At 35.3% G+C, this 18,825-nt stretch overlaps 2 pseudogenes; both read left to right on the forward strand.

Moving 5' to 3' along the window:
- The first annotated feature begins 479 nt into the window (after positions 1 to 479).
- Positions 480 to 2,204, forward strand: LOC107404201 (putative pentatricopeptide repeat-containing protein At1g64310; annotated as a pseudogene).
- A 3,063-nt stretch (positions 2,205 to 5,267) lies between these two features.
- LOC107404207 (phloretin 4'-O-glucosyltransferase-like) lies at positions 5,268 to 11,811 on the forward strand (annotated as a pseudogene).
- Positions 11,812 to 18,825: the final 7,014 nt, after the last annotated feature.

The following is an 18,825-nucleotide window of genomic DNA, read 5'->3' on the forward strand; positions in this document are numbered from 1 at the left end:
TGATTTTTGTTTGGTTTAAAATATAATAGGATATGTAGGTAATTGTTTTTTTTTTTAAGGTTACAATGGATATTGAGGGGTAGAATAAAAAAGATATCAAGTGAGGGGGCAAAAATCATTAACCTCGGTCCTGTGAGGGTATTGGGCCAAATTCCCAAAAAAAAAAACATAGAAGCAAATTGGAAGCAACATTGAGGCCCAACGTCTAGGTCTGGGCTATAATATTGAGCTCACTTTGTGATTATTGGGCTTTAATTGGGGTCTAACTTGAGATCCGGAGATGGCCTAATTGACCCAATTTCGTGTACAATGGAGCGGGTAACTATCTCAATGGCAGCCATTTTGGAAAACATAGCAACAGCAGTTGACAAACTGAAATCATTCATTCATTACCCCTTTTTTATATTTCTTGCTTCAATAATGTAGAATCTGGTAATCTCTTTCAACCTTGAATTTCCTTTCTTTCTCTTTCAATTCTGTTTCTCATTTCAAAAGAAAAATCTTCACCAGTACAGTTCCTTCATTTTGATAATCAATCTTTATCAAAAACCCAGCAGTTGCATGCTTTGATTCTTAGGACCCATCTCTCACTTGACCCATTTTATGCACATAGAGTTGTAAGATTTTATGCCATTAATGGGGATCTTTGTCCTGCCGGTGACTTGTTTGATACCCAAGTGTCTACCTCTGGAATACTGTAATTCAAGCTCATGCTCAAGTTCACAAGTTTCATGATGCGTTTTCTCTGTTCCGAAACACGTTAAGGAATGAAATCAGACCTGGTAGCTTCACTTATGCTCGTATAGTACGTTCATGCTTTGAGAGACTTGATTTAGATGGTCTGGTACTTACCCATGGAGCAGTATTAGTTTCTAGCTTATGACTGGACTCTATTTGTTGTAGTGCACTTGTGACTGCTTATTCAAAACTTGCCCTTGTTGATGAAGCCAGTACGGTGTTTAATGGGACACCCAAAGGGGATTTTGTTATGTGGAATTCTATGATTTCTGCTTATGGGAATTGTGGATTTTGTTATGAAGGGCTAGAACTCTTTAGTAAGATGCAAAGCGTGGGGGCGAAGCCAGATGGTTATGCTCTTGTTGGTTTGCTTTCTGGTTTAGTAGAGTCCTGCCTGTTGAATATAGGCCAAGGGTTACATAATATTGTTAATTTGAAGAGTAATTTCAATTCTAATTCTCATGTTTGTAGTGTAGTCGTGAGTTATTTGTGGTTTAGTCCAGCCTGATTTAATTACTTGGTCAGCTTTGATTATTGGATATTCTCAGTCTGGAGAGCTTGAAAAAGCGTTTTCCTTCTTTCATGAAATTGAATTTGGAAGGTAAGAAGGCAGATTCTGTTTTGATAGCCAGTATTTGCTGCCCATGGTCAGATGGCAAATGTAGGGACTGGTAAGGAAATTCATGCATACTGTCTTTGAGACTTGAATCTGATGTCATGGTTTGCTCTGTTCTGATAGACATGTATTTGGAGTGTGATTTCGTGGGCTTGGGGAATTCTGTTTTTTTCCATTATGTTAGAGAGGAATATTGTTTTGAACCATTCATTAATATTAGGTCTTGGGCTTCATGGACTTGCCTTTCAGGCGTTTGAAAAGTTCGAGGAGATACTAGAGAAAGGATTAATACCTGATGAATCTACATTCTCTGCTCTCCTATGTACATGCTGTCGTGCTGGCCTTGTCAAAGATGGAAAGAGCAGTTTCAAAAGAATGACATTGAGTTTTGCCTGTATATTCTTTAATTCCCACCCCAACAAAAGTGAACTCAGGAGTTGGTAAAAACATGAGCAAAGATTCAGGAATGGAGTCGGCGTAGAGAATCTGGAAGATCAAACACCTATGGCCGACGCATATTTGGATAATGACAACCGGGTTTGGCTCGTTGGGTTTAAAGCATGGAAGCCATTTGATGTCCAGACCAAGGATGACATTGGACATCCTCTCACGATGGATGTCAGAGATTGTTGATATCCATTCATCAACCGCTTTAGCGGAACAAGTCACGGTCGTCAGGATTTTCGTACCGCAAAAATCTATCTTATGAAATTCTTCCATGATCACCACTTTCAAAGCCGCAAGAACATCAAACAAAAAAGTATTGGGATTGATGATGAATTTGACAGGAGAGACAAGAGAGAGGATGCTTGGATAGTGGAAAAATAAGGTAATTTTGCTTTCGTTTGTGTTTCAGCCTTGTATATATTTATAATATTATGGATAATAGAATTTCACTAGTATTTGTATTCGTATTCCTACTAGTCATATACATATATTTACTTAATTATTTATTCTTAATTAATATATTTATAGTACAAGCCAATCCAAAATTAACATAATAAAATAAATTTTAATGAAATAATAATTAAGATAATAGGAGTTGTTTTGACTCAAAACTCTTAAAAGACCTAGTTTAAAAAATATAGTGTTTATAACCAATTGTCATCGTCTAAAAAAAAAAAATAAGAAGAAGAACGAAGCAATTGCGATTGATATATAGTACCTGTACTGCTCTGCATGTATTGCATTTCCCTTTTTATCCCTATTACTTTAAATAAATTAAAAAATCATTTTTTTTTTAAATTTTGATAAATCAGTGAGGAGAAAAAATAAATTACTAATTAAACAGTTACTTTTTCCACTAAGTAAGAAAATATTACATAAGATCTTACATGTACCGTAGCAATTAACCTTTACTTGAGCAAGAAAATTATATTTGGATTTTAAGACACTGCCACTCACTGCCCTCTGAATCTCATTTCAAATAATAGTTAAACTGATTTGGGATGTACATTTGATGATTATACTCCAATGTCCAGTAGCAGTCTATTGAGGGATGGAATTAGGATTGTATTAATTGGTGGGCGTCAAACTTTATACAAAAAGTTTCATATAAAAAGAATCATATTTAAAATTAAATTATTATTAAAAATTATAGTATTCAATTCTTATATACAACAAAAAAATATATATTCATAACTCTATCATAGTGTTCCAATTCAATTATTGTATAAAAATAAAAAATACAAAATCAGAATATAATTCTATGTTCTTCCAAATCTCAACGATCCATATCCAAAACCGTATTTCTTATACTTGTCATAATGCAAATAATCAAATTAATCTATAAGTTGAACTCTACAAATTTTAAAGTATAAACAAGATATATCATATGATTAGGAATATGAATCAAAACTTTTATACAAGTAAAAACAAAAAAAAAAAAAAAAAAAAAAACAAAAAAAAAATCTTACTTGATCTCTTTGTACACAATTGAAAAGTAAAACTCCATTGAGAAAACCGACTTCATTTTGTTTTTGTTTCTTGTAATTGCACATGGCGGAGAAAAAGTTTTAAATTGGTTATGTTAGGTTAAAGAGATAATATGTGATATATAGAAATTTTAATTCAAAAGGCCAAAAATTCAATAACTAACTGTAATTTGTATTAGATATTTAAGAATTTATAAACTCTGGCCCCAAAAAAAAAAAAAAAATTCAAAAACTCTACTATGGTAAACAAATTTGACCAATTAGTTTTAATTAAATTTTTTTTTTAAAAGTAGCTTCAATGAGATAAGTTTAAAAGGAAAGGAAAGGAATTTTTTTGTTTTTGTTTTTTTTTTTTTTTTCTTGTTGGTGGTTGGTGTGGGGAATTTAGGTGGGGCAGTGGGTGCAAATTTATAATATTATGTTAAATTTAATATGATATATAAAGCTGTTTTCAAAAAAAAAAAAAAAGAAAAAAAAGAAAAATAAGAGGTTTGATGGCCATGGCCCCCTCAGTCTTAATGTCGTTCCATCCTACGTGGGACAATAATTTAATAGTAAAAATTATTATTTTTTGGATAATAATCCGAATTTTAATTTTTTATCTTTACTATTTTTTTCCCCCAAAAAAAATATTAAATAGGATGTAAAATTAGGAATTTGTCCAAATTAAATCATTTTATACTTGGGAAAAATCTACAAACTATATATTTAATATTCCCACACTCACAAACATTTTAATCCACAGGTATTATTGAACATATGCTTGTAGAACCTACATATGGGTTCAATTTCTTTTCTTTTCTTTTCTTTTCTTTTTTTTTTTTTTTTTTTTTTTTTTTTTTTTTGTGGAACCTTTTTTTGCTATCCTCTAGCCCACACACCCCCCACGCCCGCCCCTCTCCTTCTCTCTCTCCTGAAGCAAAATTGAAAACGTAAGTGACGTCACTATTGAGGTCGTTCATGACACATTCATTAATCATCAGCTAAGACGAAAGAGAAGTATGAAAACTTTTTGTGGACTAGGGAAAAAAAGTGCAGGACTTTTTACTATAAGATATACAAATTAATTTCATAAACTTACATTAACTAAACGTAGGCTGAAAGTTTTACCATTGTGTTTTTTTCTTTTTACACTTATATATGTATATAAAATGTGTTTTTTTCTTTTTACACTTGTATATATATATATATGTATATAGAGTGATTCTATAGTATGAATTGTTTGTATGTGCATTGTATTAAAAAGGTATCAGCTTTGCTGTATATAATATGTACACATATATAGCAAAGCTAATATTTTCAAAAAGCACTTTGGTATCAATTCACATGCAGACAGCCTGTATCATGTGATATCCCTATATATATACATATATATTATTTTATGTGACTTGTGCAAAATAAATATGTATGCATACGTGTAAACATTTACTATATATATACATATATATTATTTTATGTGACTTGTGCAAAATAAATATGTATGCATATGTGTAAACATTTAACGATATAGATCAGAACAAATTATTAAGTCAAGCCAAGCAAATGCTGTAACAGTCTATTCCAGACCACCTGCGTGCAGATATTGTTCTTTTTGGATTTGGGGAATCCTTTTATAACCCAGCCCAGCCCTTAAGGTTTTAAAAGGCCTCTGTAAGAGAAAGGTATCCACACGCTTATAAGTCATGCTTCATTCCCCTTTCCAACCGATGTGGGACTTGACAATCCTCCCCCCTTGGGATCCAGCATGCTCGCTGGCACACCGATCCGGGTGTACTAGCTCTGATACCATCAGTAAAAGCCCAGCCCAGACCACCCGCATGCAGATATTGTCCTCTTTGGGCCTGGGGAATCCTCTTACAACCCAGCCCCCATCGCGTGCAGATATTGTCCTCTTTGGGTCTGGGGAATCCTCTTATAACTCAGCTCTCAAGATTTTAAAAGGCCTCTGTAAGGGAAAGGTATCCACACGCTTATAAGCTATGCTTTATTCCCCTTTCCAATCGATGTGGGACTTGACAAATGCGATCATTATTAGTCCATCGACACATTCAAGCAATATATGGACTCCAAGACTCCAACTCACAAATTCACCTACTCCGCTTCTCTATTAATATTCCCCATCACCACAAGTTCAATGCACCTCCGATGAAAAAAGACAAAAACAAACACTTCATCGCTCAAGCTCACTAAATTCACAGTATACTTACTCTCAAAATCATGGTGAACCCTCCTCGCTTTCTCATCGTCTGCTACCAAGAACAAGGTCACCTAAACCCTACCCTTCAATTAGCAAAGCGCCTCACCTCCATTGGAGTACATGTCACCTTTTTAACCTCCCTTTCAGCCTACCTACGCATGGCCAAAGCTTCCAATTCCAACCTCAATACCATTGATGGCTTGTCATTTTCCCACTTCTCTGATGGCTACGACGAAGGTTATAAGCCCGATGTTGACGGTGATCACTATTTCTCGGAGATAAGACGTTGTGGTTTGCAAGCTCTCTCCGATCTCATCATCTCTGGCGCAAATGAAGGTCGTCCTTTCAGTTGTGTGGTGTGTAACATTATGCTCCCTTGGGCGGCACAAGTGGCAGACGAGTTTAATACTCCCTCCGTTCTGCTTTGGTTCAGGCAGCTACCGTCTTCAATATCTACTACTATTACTTCCATGGTTATGGAGATATGATCAGTGAGATTATTAGTAGTAGTAATACTACTGATGATCCTTTAAATTTACTAGAATTACCAGGATTGCCATTGAAGCTCACTGGCCGTGATCTTCCTTCCTTCATAGGCTCTACAAACGCTTACAGTTTTGTCACCACTGTATTGAAAGAGCTGTTTGAGAAATTGCTTGTGAAAGAAGGCAAATCAATAGTGTTGGTGAACACCTTCGATGCAATAGAGCACGAGGCCTTGAAAGCAATTGAAAAGGCCGATTTGGTAGGAATTGGACCGTTGGTTCCATCTGCTTTCTTGGATAGAAAAGATCCATCAGATACTTCATTTGGAGTTGATCTTTACAAAGGTTCAAAGGATTATAATGAATGGTTGAACTCGAAGCCTAAAGAATCTGTAATTTACATTTCGTTTGGAAGCTTGATTGTGCTATCGAAGCTGCAAATGGAGGAAATTGAACCCGCTTTGTTGGGTTGTGGGTGATAACAGAGAAACAAAACCCAGAAGAGAAGAAAGAAGAAAATGGAGGATTGAGTTACAAAGAGGAATTGGAGAAGCTTGGGAAGATAGTACCATGGTGTTCTCAGGTGGAGGTTTTATCAAATCCTTCATTGGGTTGCTTTGTGACTCATTGTGGATGGAATTCGACATTGGAGAGCTTGGTTTGTGGGGTTCCACTGGTGGCATTTCCTCAGTGGACAGACCAGGGAACCAACGCAAAGTTGATAGAGGATTCATGGTGTTACGTAATTGGGAGAAAAACAAATAGCAACGGAAACAAAGAAAGCGAAGAACAAACACACAGTTTACGTGGAAACCCTTGACGGGAAAAACCACGGGCAGAGAGAAGCAAATTCAATATCGAAAGATTTGTACAAGGTGAGCCAAATTTCGAGATACCCTAAAAACCCCAATAACGGCCGAACAAAAATACAGATATATATATATAGTACAGAAGAAACCCTAAAATTGAACAGAGCCCCAATTTTTTCTCTAAAATTTAGTTTCACCAAATGGGTCGCACCGCGAGCTTTTCGGGTCGGGTCAACAAGAATTCGGGTCACAAACTCTAACAATCTCCACCTTGACACGAATTCCATATAAGGAATGAAAAACATACAAAACTCCAATCTTCGATAAAAGTTGCCATCCTCTTCCACAAAAGCCCCTAAAGGCAAAGCTCAACAACAAACACCAACCAAGTCCAAGCAATGCTCAAACTTGGCTACTGGAAGTGCCTTGGTCATCATGTCAGCAGGATTATCATGAGTACTCACCTTACTGACAACAATATCTCCACGAGCAATAACATCACGTACAAAATGATACCGAACATCTATATGTTTTGTCCTCTCGTGAAACATCTGATCCTTAGTGAGATAGATAGCACTCTGACTATCACAATTGATGACCGTACTCTCCTGCTCAGAGCTCAACTCACCTATCAACGCCCTTAACCAAATAGCTTCTTTCACCGCTTCAGCTATAGCCATATATTCAGCTTCTGTAGTTGATAGTGCAACTGTTGCTTGCAAAACAGACTTCCAACTGATAGAAGTATCTCCAAGAGTAAATACATAACCAGTAGTGGACCTCCTTCCATCAAGGTCCCCAGCAAAATCTGCATCAACATATCCACGTACACCCTCCTTACTTCCACCAAACTCTAAACAAGTGTTAGTAGTACCTCTCAAGTACCTTAGAATCCACTTGACAGCTTGCCAGTGTTGTTTGCCAGGATTAGCCATATACCGGCTCACAACACTAACAGCATGTGCAATGTCAGGACGGGTACACACCATAGCATACATCAAACTACCAACAGCACTAGAATAAGGAACATGTGACATATACTCAATATCTCTATCCGACTGTGGTGACATATCAGCAGACAATCTAAAATGAGTAGCTAATGGAGTACTTACAGGTTTAGCGTTCTTCATTCCAAAACGCTCTAGAACTTTCTCAACAAAAGATCTTTGAGTCAAGAAAAGTTTACCTGCAGATCTATCTCTCTCAATCTCCATACCAAGAATCTTCTTTGCCGCTCCCAAATCTTTCATCTCAAATTCACCATTCAATTCTTCTTTCAATCTGTTGATATCGGATTTCTTCTTGGCCACTATCAGCATATCATCAACATAAAGCAACAAATAGATAAATGAGCCATCTTCCAACTTCCTAAAATACACACAGCTATCATATTGGCTTCTAGAATAGCCATGGCTAAACATAAACCCATCAAACCGCTTGTACCACTGACGAGGGGATTGCTTTAAACCATACAAGGACCTTTTCAATAAACACACATGATCCTCTTTTCCTTCAACCTCGAAACCTTCGGGTTGCTGCATATAAATTGTCTTCTCAAGCTCACCATGCAAGAAAGCGGTCTTCACATCTAGTTGCTCCAACTCTAAATCATGCATAGCAACTAGCGCTAACAAAGCACGAATAGAAGTATGTTTAACGATAGGGGAAAATATATCATTAAAATCAACTCCCTGTACCTGTGAATACCCCTTCGCTACTAAACGTGCTTTGTACCTCGCATCTTCAACACCAGGGATGCCTTCTTTCTTTTTGTAGACCCACTTGCATCCCACAATCTTCTTACCCTCTGAAGGTAATGCTAACTCCCAAGTGTGGTTCTTATGAAGCGACTCCACCTCTTCCTGCATAGCAATTAACCACTTTGCAGAATCCTCACATGAAATGGCTTCATGATAGTTGCAAGGATCACTGGGACTCTCGATCTCCTGTACTGCAACACAAGCAAAAGTGACATAGTCTGCTAAACTAGAGGGCTTCTTGATCTCCCTGCGAGGTCTATCCTTGGCAATCGAATGCTCCTGCACCTCCTCAATTCTCTCTTCTTCCACATGAGTAGGTGTCTCAAATGGGCCTGAAACTAAACCATTCTGTGAAGTACTTACTTCCTCCACCCTAAACTCCACCTGCTTTGGCACACTGTCTGAAACAACGAGCTCCCTTTTCGGATGCAGCATTGCCATCTCATCAAACACAACATCCCTGCTAATCACAACCTTAGATGACTTTGGATCAGGAAGCCAAACTCTATATCCTTTTACACCCTGTGGGTAACCAAGAAATATGCCCTTCTTCGATCTAGGCTCAAGCTTACCATCATTAACATGAACATAGGCAGGGCATCCAAATACCTTCAAATCTAGATAATTAGCAGGTTTTCCAGACCATACCTCTTCAGGAGTCTTGCAATCGATTGCTATCGATGGAGAACGATTCACCAAGTAGCAAGCTATAGCAGCTGCTTCTGCCCAAAAGTCCTGTGCTAACCCAGAATTCGACAGCATGCATCGGACTTTCTCCATAAGAGTTCTGTTCATCCGCTCAGCCACACCATTTTGCTGCGGAGTTCCTCTAACTGTGAGATGTCTAACGATCCCTTCGTTTCTACAAAACTCATTGAAAACACCATCACAGAACTCCAATCCATTATCTGTACGAAGGCGCTTCACCCTTCTTTCCGTCTGCTTCTCTACCAAAGCTTTCCATTGCTTGAAGATAGCAAATACGTCATTCTTGTGCTTCAAAAAATATATCCAGACCTTCCTGGAGAAATCATCAATGAAGGTCAACATATATCTGCCACCACCCTTAGAAGCAGTACGTGCGGGTCCCCAAAGATCTGAATGAATGTAGTCTAGAGTACCTTTGGTTTTGTGAATTCCAGTACTGAAGCTAACTCTCTTCTGCTTCCCAAACACACAATGTTCACAAAACTCCAACTTCGAGATACTCCGATCGCCAAGCAAACTCCGTTTGCTCAACATCGCCAAACCTTTCTCACTCATATGGCCCAATCTCATATGCCACAAACGAGTAACATCCGAATCTGACATGGACACTGAAACAGTAGCCGACCCCATTACCACAGAACCCTGTAGCCTGTATAATGTACCAACCAGGCTAGCTTTCATCACCACCAAAGCACCCTTCAGAACCCTCAAAACTCCACCACCACCAGCAAAAGAACAACCAGACTTGTCCAAAGCAGATAAAGAAATTAAATTTTTAGACATATCTGGAACGTGACGTACCTCAGATAGTGTTCTAATAATTTCATCATGCATCTTCACCGTTACAGTTCCAATGCCGATGACACAGCAAGGATGATCATCTCCCATCAGCACAACACCTTTATCCACCGGAACATAAGAAGAGAACCAATCCCTATGGAGACAGATGTGAAACGAACAGGCTGAATCCAAAATCCATCCCTGCTTGCCCGAACTATCCTCAGTCACTGAATAAACATCTCCATCTTCAATTTCCTCATGTGCGACACTGGCTTCGGCATGTTCCTTACTCCTTTCATTATTTTTATTCTGAAGCTTACGACATTCAGTTTTGATGTGCCCCTTTTTCTTACAGTAGTGACAAATAAGGTTTCTGAACCTTGACTTCGATCTTGGCCGACTACCACCATTGTTATTTTGATCTCTAGATGATGTTCTACCTCTAACAATCAGACCCTCTCCTCCGGAACTCCCAAAATTATTGTTATCCGAACTGCTGGTCAACTCCTTATCAAACAACTCCTTAGAATATAAAGAAGCTTTCACATCCTCCAATTTTAGGGTTTTATTACTGTAAATCAAAGTCTCCCTAAAATTTTTATACAATGGAGGTAAGGAACGCAGTAGCATTAGGGCCTGATCTTCATCATCATATTTAATGTCCATGTTCGCCAGATCCAACAAAATAGTAGAAAAATCATCTATGTGTGTTTTAATAGATGTACCTTCAACCATAGAAAGGGTGTATAGACGGTGCTTCGCAATCAGTTTCGTTGTGAGATTCTTTGTGATGTACAAAGATTCCAACTTGTCCCATAAGTCCTTTGTTGTCTTCTGATCAAGGACCTCCCTCAAAACTTCATTGGACAAGCATAGCTGAATGGTGGATAGGGCACGCTCATCAACCTCGGCTTTCTTTTCGGCATCCCACGAAGACGGCATCTGCTCCTTGCCAACCAACGCATTGTGTAAACCGTTCTGTGTCAAAATCGCCTTCATCTTGACTTGCCACATGGAGAAACTCATGTTGCGCTCAAATTTCTCAATGTCGAACTTTGTTGCCATGATCGAAAGAAAAAGAAAAGAAAAAATTCCCAAATAGATCGACGCGGCTCTGATACCACTTGTTACGTAATTGGGAGAAAAACAAATAGCAACGGAAACAAAGAAAGCGAAGAACAAACACACAGTTTACGTGGAAACCCTTGACGGGAAAAACCACGGGCAGAGAGAAGCAAATTCAATATCGAAAGATTTGTACAAGGTGAGCCAAATTTCGAGATACCCTAAAAACCCCAATAACGGCCGAACAAAAATACAGATATATATATAGTACAGAAGAAACCCTAAAATTGAACAGGTCCATACCTCCACTTCCACCACAGAGCCCCAATTTTTTCTCTAAAATTTAGTTTCACCAAATGGGTCGCACCGCGAGCTTTTCGGATCGGGTCAACAAGAATTCGGGTCACAAACTCTAACACATGGAAAAATGGTTTGAGAGTTAGGACAAATAAGGAAGGGATTGTTGAAAGTCATGAGATTAAAAAGTGCTTGGAATTGGTAATGGGAGATGAAGAAATAAGAATGAATACTAAGAAATGGAAGGATTTGAGTATTCAAGCTGCCATGGAAGGTGGGTCTTCTGATAAGAATCTCAAGGCATTTTTGGAAGATATAATTCAGGACAAAACTACTTCGTAATTAATATATTATCCTTTCTGCATTTCATTTTTCTGTTCTCGTTACTTGTCATCGGTAATAAAAAATTTCTTTTGATTAAATCAGTTACTTCCTTTTCACTTTTATTTTATTTTATTTTTTTAATATTTTTTTAGCAAGGTAGCATCATATCACTGGTAAGATGTAAAAAAGTGATAGAAAAACTTTGACTGTCTCTCTCTTTTTTTTTTTTTTTTTCCTTTTTTAAAAAAAAACAAAAAAACAAAAAAATCCTAAGAATGTTATATAATTGTATTAAATTTGCCATCTACAAGTTTACACATAAACTTGCAATTGGTCTCTAGCTACTTCATCATCACCGGACGAGTGGCGGCTATAGCTACCTGTAAAACGGACCTATTGCATATGGTATTATTTAGTTCGAAAAGTTTTGCACTTTTGACTATCTGTTTTTACTAATAGTTTGACTGATTGTTTGTGATTTCTATCATTGACTTGATATAAAGTACCCCCATTTGGATATATATCATCGATAGATAGCCCCATTGGTGGTATATATTTTCCATCCTATCTCTTTCACTATAAAAAAAAAAAAAAAAAAAAAAATAACAATAAACATTATCTCCATTATATGTCCTTCAAGAAGAAAAAAATGTTTAATAGGATGTGATATGTGGAAACTTCGTCCAAATTAAATCAATCTATACTTGGAAAAAAATCTAGTATTCCCACACTCACAAAGATTATTAATCTAAAAGTATGCTTGTAGAACTTACAAATGCGGTCAATTTCATTGTAAACGTAGAGCGTATGTAATTCCAAAGTATATATTGTGGATTTAAGCTATTATTAATATATGTATCTCTTTAGGTCATTCATGAGACGTTCATTCATCATGAGCTAAGACGAAAGAGAAGCCAGAAAACTTTTGTGCACAAAAGAAAACTGAAGGACTTTTTACTATAATATATACAAATAATTTCGTAAACTTACATTAATTAATTGTAGGCTGAAAAGATTCACTGTTGTTTTTTTTTTTTTTTTTAAATATTTCAGATTTCCTTTCCTTTTATAATTTATTTGAAATTGTGATAATTTTTAACATAAAATAAAGGTAGTTGTATATTTTAGTATCCTGGTACTCTGATAAGTTTGCATATTAGGACTTCAAGTTTAAAACGTTTCATATTAGACCTTCAATTTATAATTTATTTTACGTTATATTTTCAATTTCCAATTTTACTAGTGTAAATTTTAAAAATTAAGAAAATTAGCTAATTTGTTCAATTTATAAAGAAAACAAGCGAAATAATAATATATACAAATAATTTTGTAAACTTACATTAATTAATTGTAGGCTGAAAAGATTCACTATTGTTTTTTTTTTTTAAATATTTCAGATTTCCTTTCCTTTTATAATTTATTTGAAATTGTGATAATTTTTAACATAAAATAAAGGTAGTTGTATATTTTAGTATCCTGGTACTCTGATAAGTTTGCATATTAGGATTTCAAGTTTAAAACGTTTCATATTAGACCTTCAATTTATAATTTATTTTACGTTATATTTTCAATTTCCAATTTTACTAGTGTAAAATTTAAAAATTAAGAAAATTAGCTAATTTGTTCAATTTATAAAGATAACAAGCAAAATAATAATAAATAGTAATAAAATAATTAATTCATTGATGAGAAAACTAGTTAATTTTCTCAATTTTAAACTTTGTCCTAGTAATTTGGGAATAGAAAGCCTAATGTAAAATGTTTTAAACTTGAGGATCATTATCAAAGTATAAGCTACCACAATGCAATTAATTTTAAAACAAATAATTTAATTCCAAATTAATTAACAACTCAAGAGATTAAAAAAAAAAAAAAAAAAAAAAAAAAAAAAAAAAGACATTCACCTTCATGGCAAATCGGTCACTTAAAAAAATTTCATTTTCCCAAACACCCCCACACGTTAAAATCAACTTTCTAGAATTTCTATCCTCCCAGTCCTTCCTTTTATTATTAGTGAGAGATGGGAACTCCGACTATATACTTATACATGAGGCTGGAGACATATATACCATGTTACTAGGAAGCTAAGCAAATATGTGAAAGGTTTTTATTTTTATTTTTTATTTTATTATTATTAATATTATTTTTGGTATAGAACAGTTCAGCTCCATTAAGATGCATCTCATATATGCACCACAATGTGTGTGCTTAACATCGGGCAATATGTTGCTTGACTTTATCATGGAAAAATTATGAAACAGTTAAGCCAAAAAACAAAAAGAGTATATATATACATATATATATATTTGTGAAAATCTGATGAAAGCTTTGTTAAAATTAACCAAATCCAAAGAAAAATATTATTTGTATCAATATTATTGGTAGTTACTACCATTATCCTAGCTCATATACAGACATAACAATTTAATGGAGCATCTCCAATGGTTCTATCCATTAAAGTTTATATGGTAAGAAATTTGAAAAATGTTGAAACTTGAATAGTATAGTATCTATTAATAAATAATATCTATTTAAATTTTTTTTCCAATAGATCATATACGATGGCAAATCCTCAAATGGTGCAATGAGGACCTCCATGCTAGGGATAACATGGAAAAGGCCATGCTAGGAAACCCTTCGGACAAGGGTACAAAGAGAATATGATATTGCCCCCAAATGGTGTCATGGAGACTTCCACGCTCCCATGCTAAGGGTAACATGGAGGTGGCCATGCCAGAAAGGCACTTCTCCATGAAAGGGGCATATGAAGGATGGTGCTGCCCTCCATGCAAGGGGTACATGGAGGATGATGCGCGATGAGCCACTGAGTTGTTAATTTGAGGGGATGTCAACCAAGGAAAAAAAATAAAAAATAAAAAATAATACTTTTAGGATGGAACCAAACCTAACAACAAATAAATAAGATTGCATATGAAACTTTGTTTTGGTGTATATTGCGTACGAAACTTTCATTTTGACTTATAATCCTGATTAAGCTAAAAAGTTGGATTCTCCCATGCACTGCCAAACATGGTGATGCCAAACTTATATATTGAGTTGAAATGACAGAAATTAATATGAATTTGTCTATACTCCAATATCTGAAAGTATGAAGTGTCTAAACCTTGTCCAAAATTTCTTCATGACTAACTATCTTTTTAATTTATTTATTTTTATATGCAAAAATTGCAAACCACACGTAAACTCATCCGTTGAGGTAATTCATGATCGAAGACGAAAGAGAAACATAAAACAATTTTGTACTCTTTGAGGTGATTCATTCGCTAAGAGAAAGGAAAACATGAAACATTTTTTGTGGAGGAAAAAATTCAAGACTATCATAAGATATAGGATATATAATAATTAATTACATAAACTAATGTTTCTCTATGCATGCTGTACTTGTAAGTTGAAAGTTTTTCATAATTAATTATAATTTTTTTTTTCAAATATGTTTCCCTTGATGCTTCCCTTTGACCTTGGTTACAAAACTCAAATCAGTTATTTTTAACATAAAATTAATGATCTGATTCTAAATTAATTGGTGAAAATTAGATAAAAACATCAATCTAGTTGATAAATATATCTTTTACTTTTAAAAAATATTCATTTACAAGATTAAAAACCCTGTTGGCAAACACTCACAATTAATATCATACATCAATTATGTCCTATATATTAAAAATCTATAGCAATTAAGAAACCCAACTTCAATTTCCCGAATTTCTATCTTCTCTGTTCTTCCTCTTGTCGAGATTATGATTGGAGCTTGCACAAACAACAGCTAGAGATGGAAATTAATTACTCCGGCCCGTCATATATTTTATACAAGAGGCTGAAGACATATAGTATAAGTATGTAATGGATGAGTGCCTCCCCTATAGTGTTGCATTTGGGTCAAAATATGTGTAACTTAATATCGTAATGGAGGAGGACGAATGGTAACAATAATAAAATTCGCAATGATCATTTAATATCGACAAGAAGTATAGTATATTTTTCTTTAGCCCAAAAAATAAAAAATAAAAATAAAAAGAAGTATAGTAAATTTTTAGCGTGAAAATCCAATGAGGACATTGTTAACAAAATTAACTAAATTCAAAGTCTCTCTAACAATTAACCATTGTGAGTGGGTAAGAAAAAAAAAATTATCAGTGTTTATGACTATTAGAGTTGATGATCAGAATTCTTGTTGATCCGACCTGAAAAGCTCGCGATGTGACTCATTTGATGAATTTATTTTGAGAGAAAAAATGGAGCTCTGTGGTGGTAGCAGAGGTCGAGGGTCGATAGGCCAGTTTATTCCGTCTATACAATATATATATATATTTTTGGAGATTTTTTTTTTTTCGGATGTAGTAGTTTTTGTAGCTCTATTTGCTCACCTTTTGTACCAATCTTCATCAATAAAAGTTTGCCTCTCTTTGCCCATGGTTTTTTCCCGTTAAGGGTTTTCCACGTAAATCTATGTGTGCTTTGTTTTATTTTATTGCTATTGTTTTTGTTCTACTTTTTCTACCAAGTGGTATCAGAGCTAGGCTCGATTTCGACAATGGCATCCGTGAAGTATGATATTCTGTTATTGGATCGAGACACCAGATTTGCGTTATGGCAGGTTAAGATATGGGCTGTTCTCATGCAGATGGATTTGGAAGATGCGCTATTAGGGTTTGATAAAATGCCCTCGTCTTGGACCACGGAGGAGAAACAACGGAAGGATTTTAAAGCCCTAACTCAAATTCAACTTCATCTCTCTAATCAGATTCTGCAGGACGTTACTGTCACTGCATTATAGCTGAAATTGGAGCAATTGTGCATGACGAAAAGCTTGACTAGCAAATTGCATCTGAAGCAGCGATTGTATTCTCATCGTATGTCTGAAGGTACGTCGTTGGCTAAACACTTAGCTATCTTTAAGGAAATTGTTGCTAATTTAGAGGCTATGGACGTTAAGCATAAAGATGAGGATTTAAGGTTAATTTTGCTATGTTTGCTGCCTTCTTCATATTCAACTTTTAGAGACACGATTTTGTATAATCATGATACTCTTTGTCAGGACCCATCTAAGATCCCTTTCCGAAACCCCAGATAAGCCCTGATCCCACAGAGACCCTACCGGATCATCCTATGGAAAATCCGGCAGCATCTCCCCTAAAGGTAGGATATGCCCCAAAATTTATCTACACGGAAACATACTTCTAAATCGTACCACCTTATCCCTCCCTCCTTATTACAAATGAATTCCACAACTTGCAGCACTTCGATGACAGATCGCATAAAACATACACATATATGCAATAGGAATAATTTACCAAATAAACAACCAAAATATACCTTTAAACATTCATGTCCGCCCACACCACCAACTTAGTGCTGCAAATTCAAATACATTTCAAATGTCGTTTTACAAATATACTAATGCATAATATAAAAAGAGGTGTACAAACCAATCACCACACCAACAATAATAATAGTAAATATTTTAATGATAATGATAACTATACTAATACAATTCATCTGAGGGTTACGTATAACCATACATATTCAAAGGTTATCACATAACCTCACCTGCATGATGGCTATCACATAATCACACCTGCCAAGAGCTATCACATAATCGCACCTGCCTAATAGCTATCACATAGCCACACCTGCCAAGGGCTATCACATAACCACATCTGTCCAATGGCTATCACATAACCACACCTGCTAAGGGCTATCACATAACCACACCTGCCCAATGGCTATCTTTCTCACCCGTAGGTTGTAATACTTGTTCAAAGTTACCATATGATAATAATGATGATAAAATTTATTAATAATAATAAGAATATATAATAAAATCAATAGTAAGAAATCAGATCACGAATAGACAATGTAGCACAAGATAAAATATTATCTTAAAATCCGTAACACATAATAAAATATGCACAATTGTAACGTAGATATATACGATACCATCTAACATACTGTGTGATCCATGATTCTAGCTGTCGCCGATACTCTGCTACCCATACAGTCCGGTGTGCTTGCCTAAATTGGTCATCCGATCCCCTGGATTCGTAGGCAACATATATACAAGGATAGCTCTATATGGACCACATCGGATCGTCGCCCCATACGGTGTGGTATATAAAACATAATACAGCATGACATAAATATGTATATATATATACACTTAAAAAATACTTGATGCACATACTATATACCAGTGGTGCCCGAAGATGCCCAGCGTCCCAAGGGACCAACTAACGGGGAGGTTATAAAGAGAAAATCGGCATCCAGGCCGCCCTAGCGTCCCAGCAGCGCCGATGTTATAAACTCAATCCTGGCGACGGAGGGGGGTGGCTATGGCCAATCTCAAACTTGCTTGCCCTTGGTCCAATGGCAACCACGGAAGAGTATAAACCTGCATGCTCATCACACTACACCCGCAAGCTAATCACATCCACAACTACAGAACACCGACATCGAAAATAGATAAAATTTTATAATATCATATTTTTATAGTAGTATAATATAATATTATAAAATTTGAATTTATAACAATATACATTTAAATTTATGCATTTTTATCAAATCCATAAAACTCCATGCATAAATAAAGTATTAAACTCATAAATATAGTTTTGATCACAATAATTCAATATAATCGATTCCTCAAACCTTCAAGTTAATTCATACCAAAAATCAATAGAACCACATATAATTAAGTATATATAAAAAAAAAAAAAAACATACATTCTATTAGATACCATAACCTCACAGTAACTTCACAGTAAAATTAACAATAATTTAATAGCACTTTCAAAATTAACAGTTTTCCAATTTCAAAAATATTAATTCAACCCATATTTATGCAATTCAACACACTTTAAGATCTCCAATATAAATAACAATTATTTAAATATTAAACAGTATATTGTTCAGACTACCGTATTAAAAATAATAATATTTTATCCAAAAATGGCATCTTCAAAAAATACTTAATCATAATTCACAAATAAGGTACCAAATCGAAGCTTATGACGAGGATGTCAAGAATATACCTTCAATTTGTCCCACAATCGCAGAAGATGGCCGGAATTTGATCGGAAAGTTTTGACCGAGCT

This window comes from Ziziphus jujuba, chromosome 3 (assembly GCF_031755915.1).
Source record: "Ziziphus jujuba cultivar Dongzao chromosome 3, ASM3175591v1".
NCBI lineage: Eukaryota > Viridiplantae > Streptophyta > Magnoliopsida > Rosales > Rhamnaceae > Ziziphus > Ziziphus jujuba.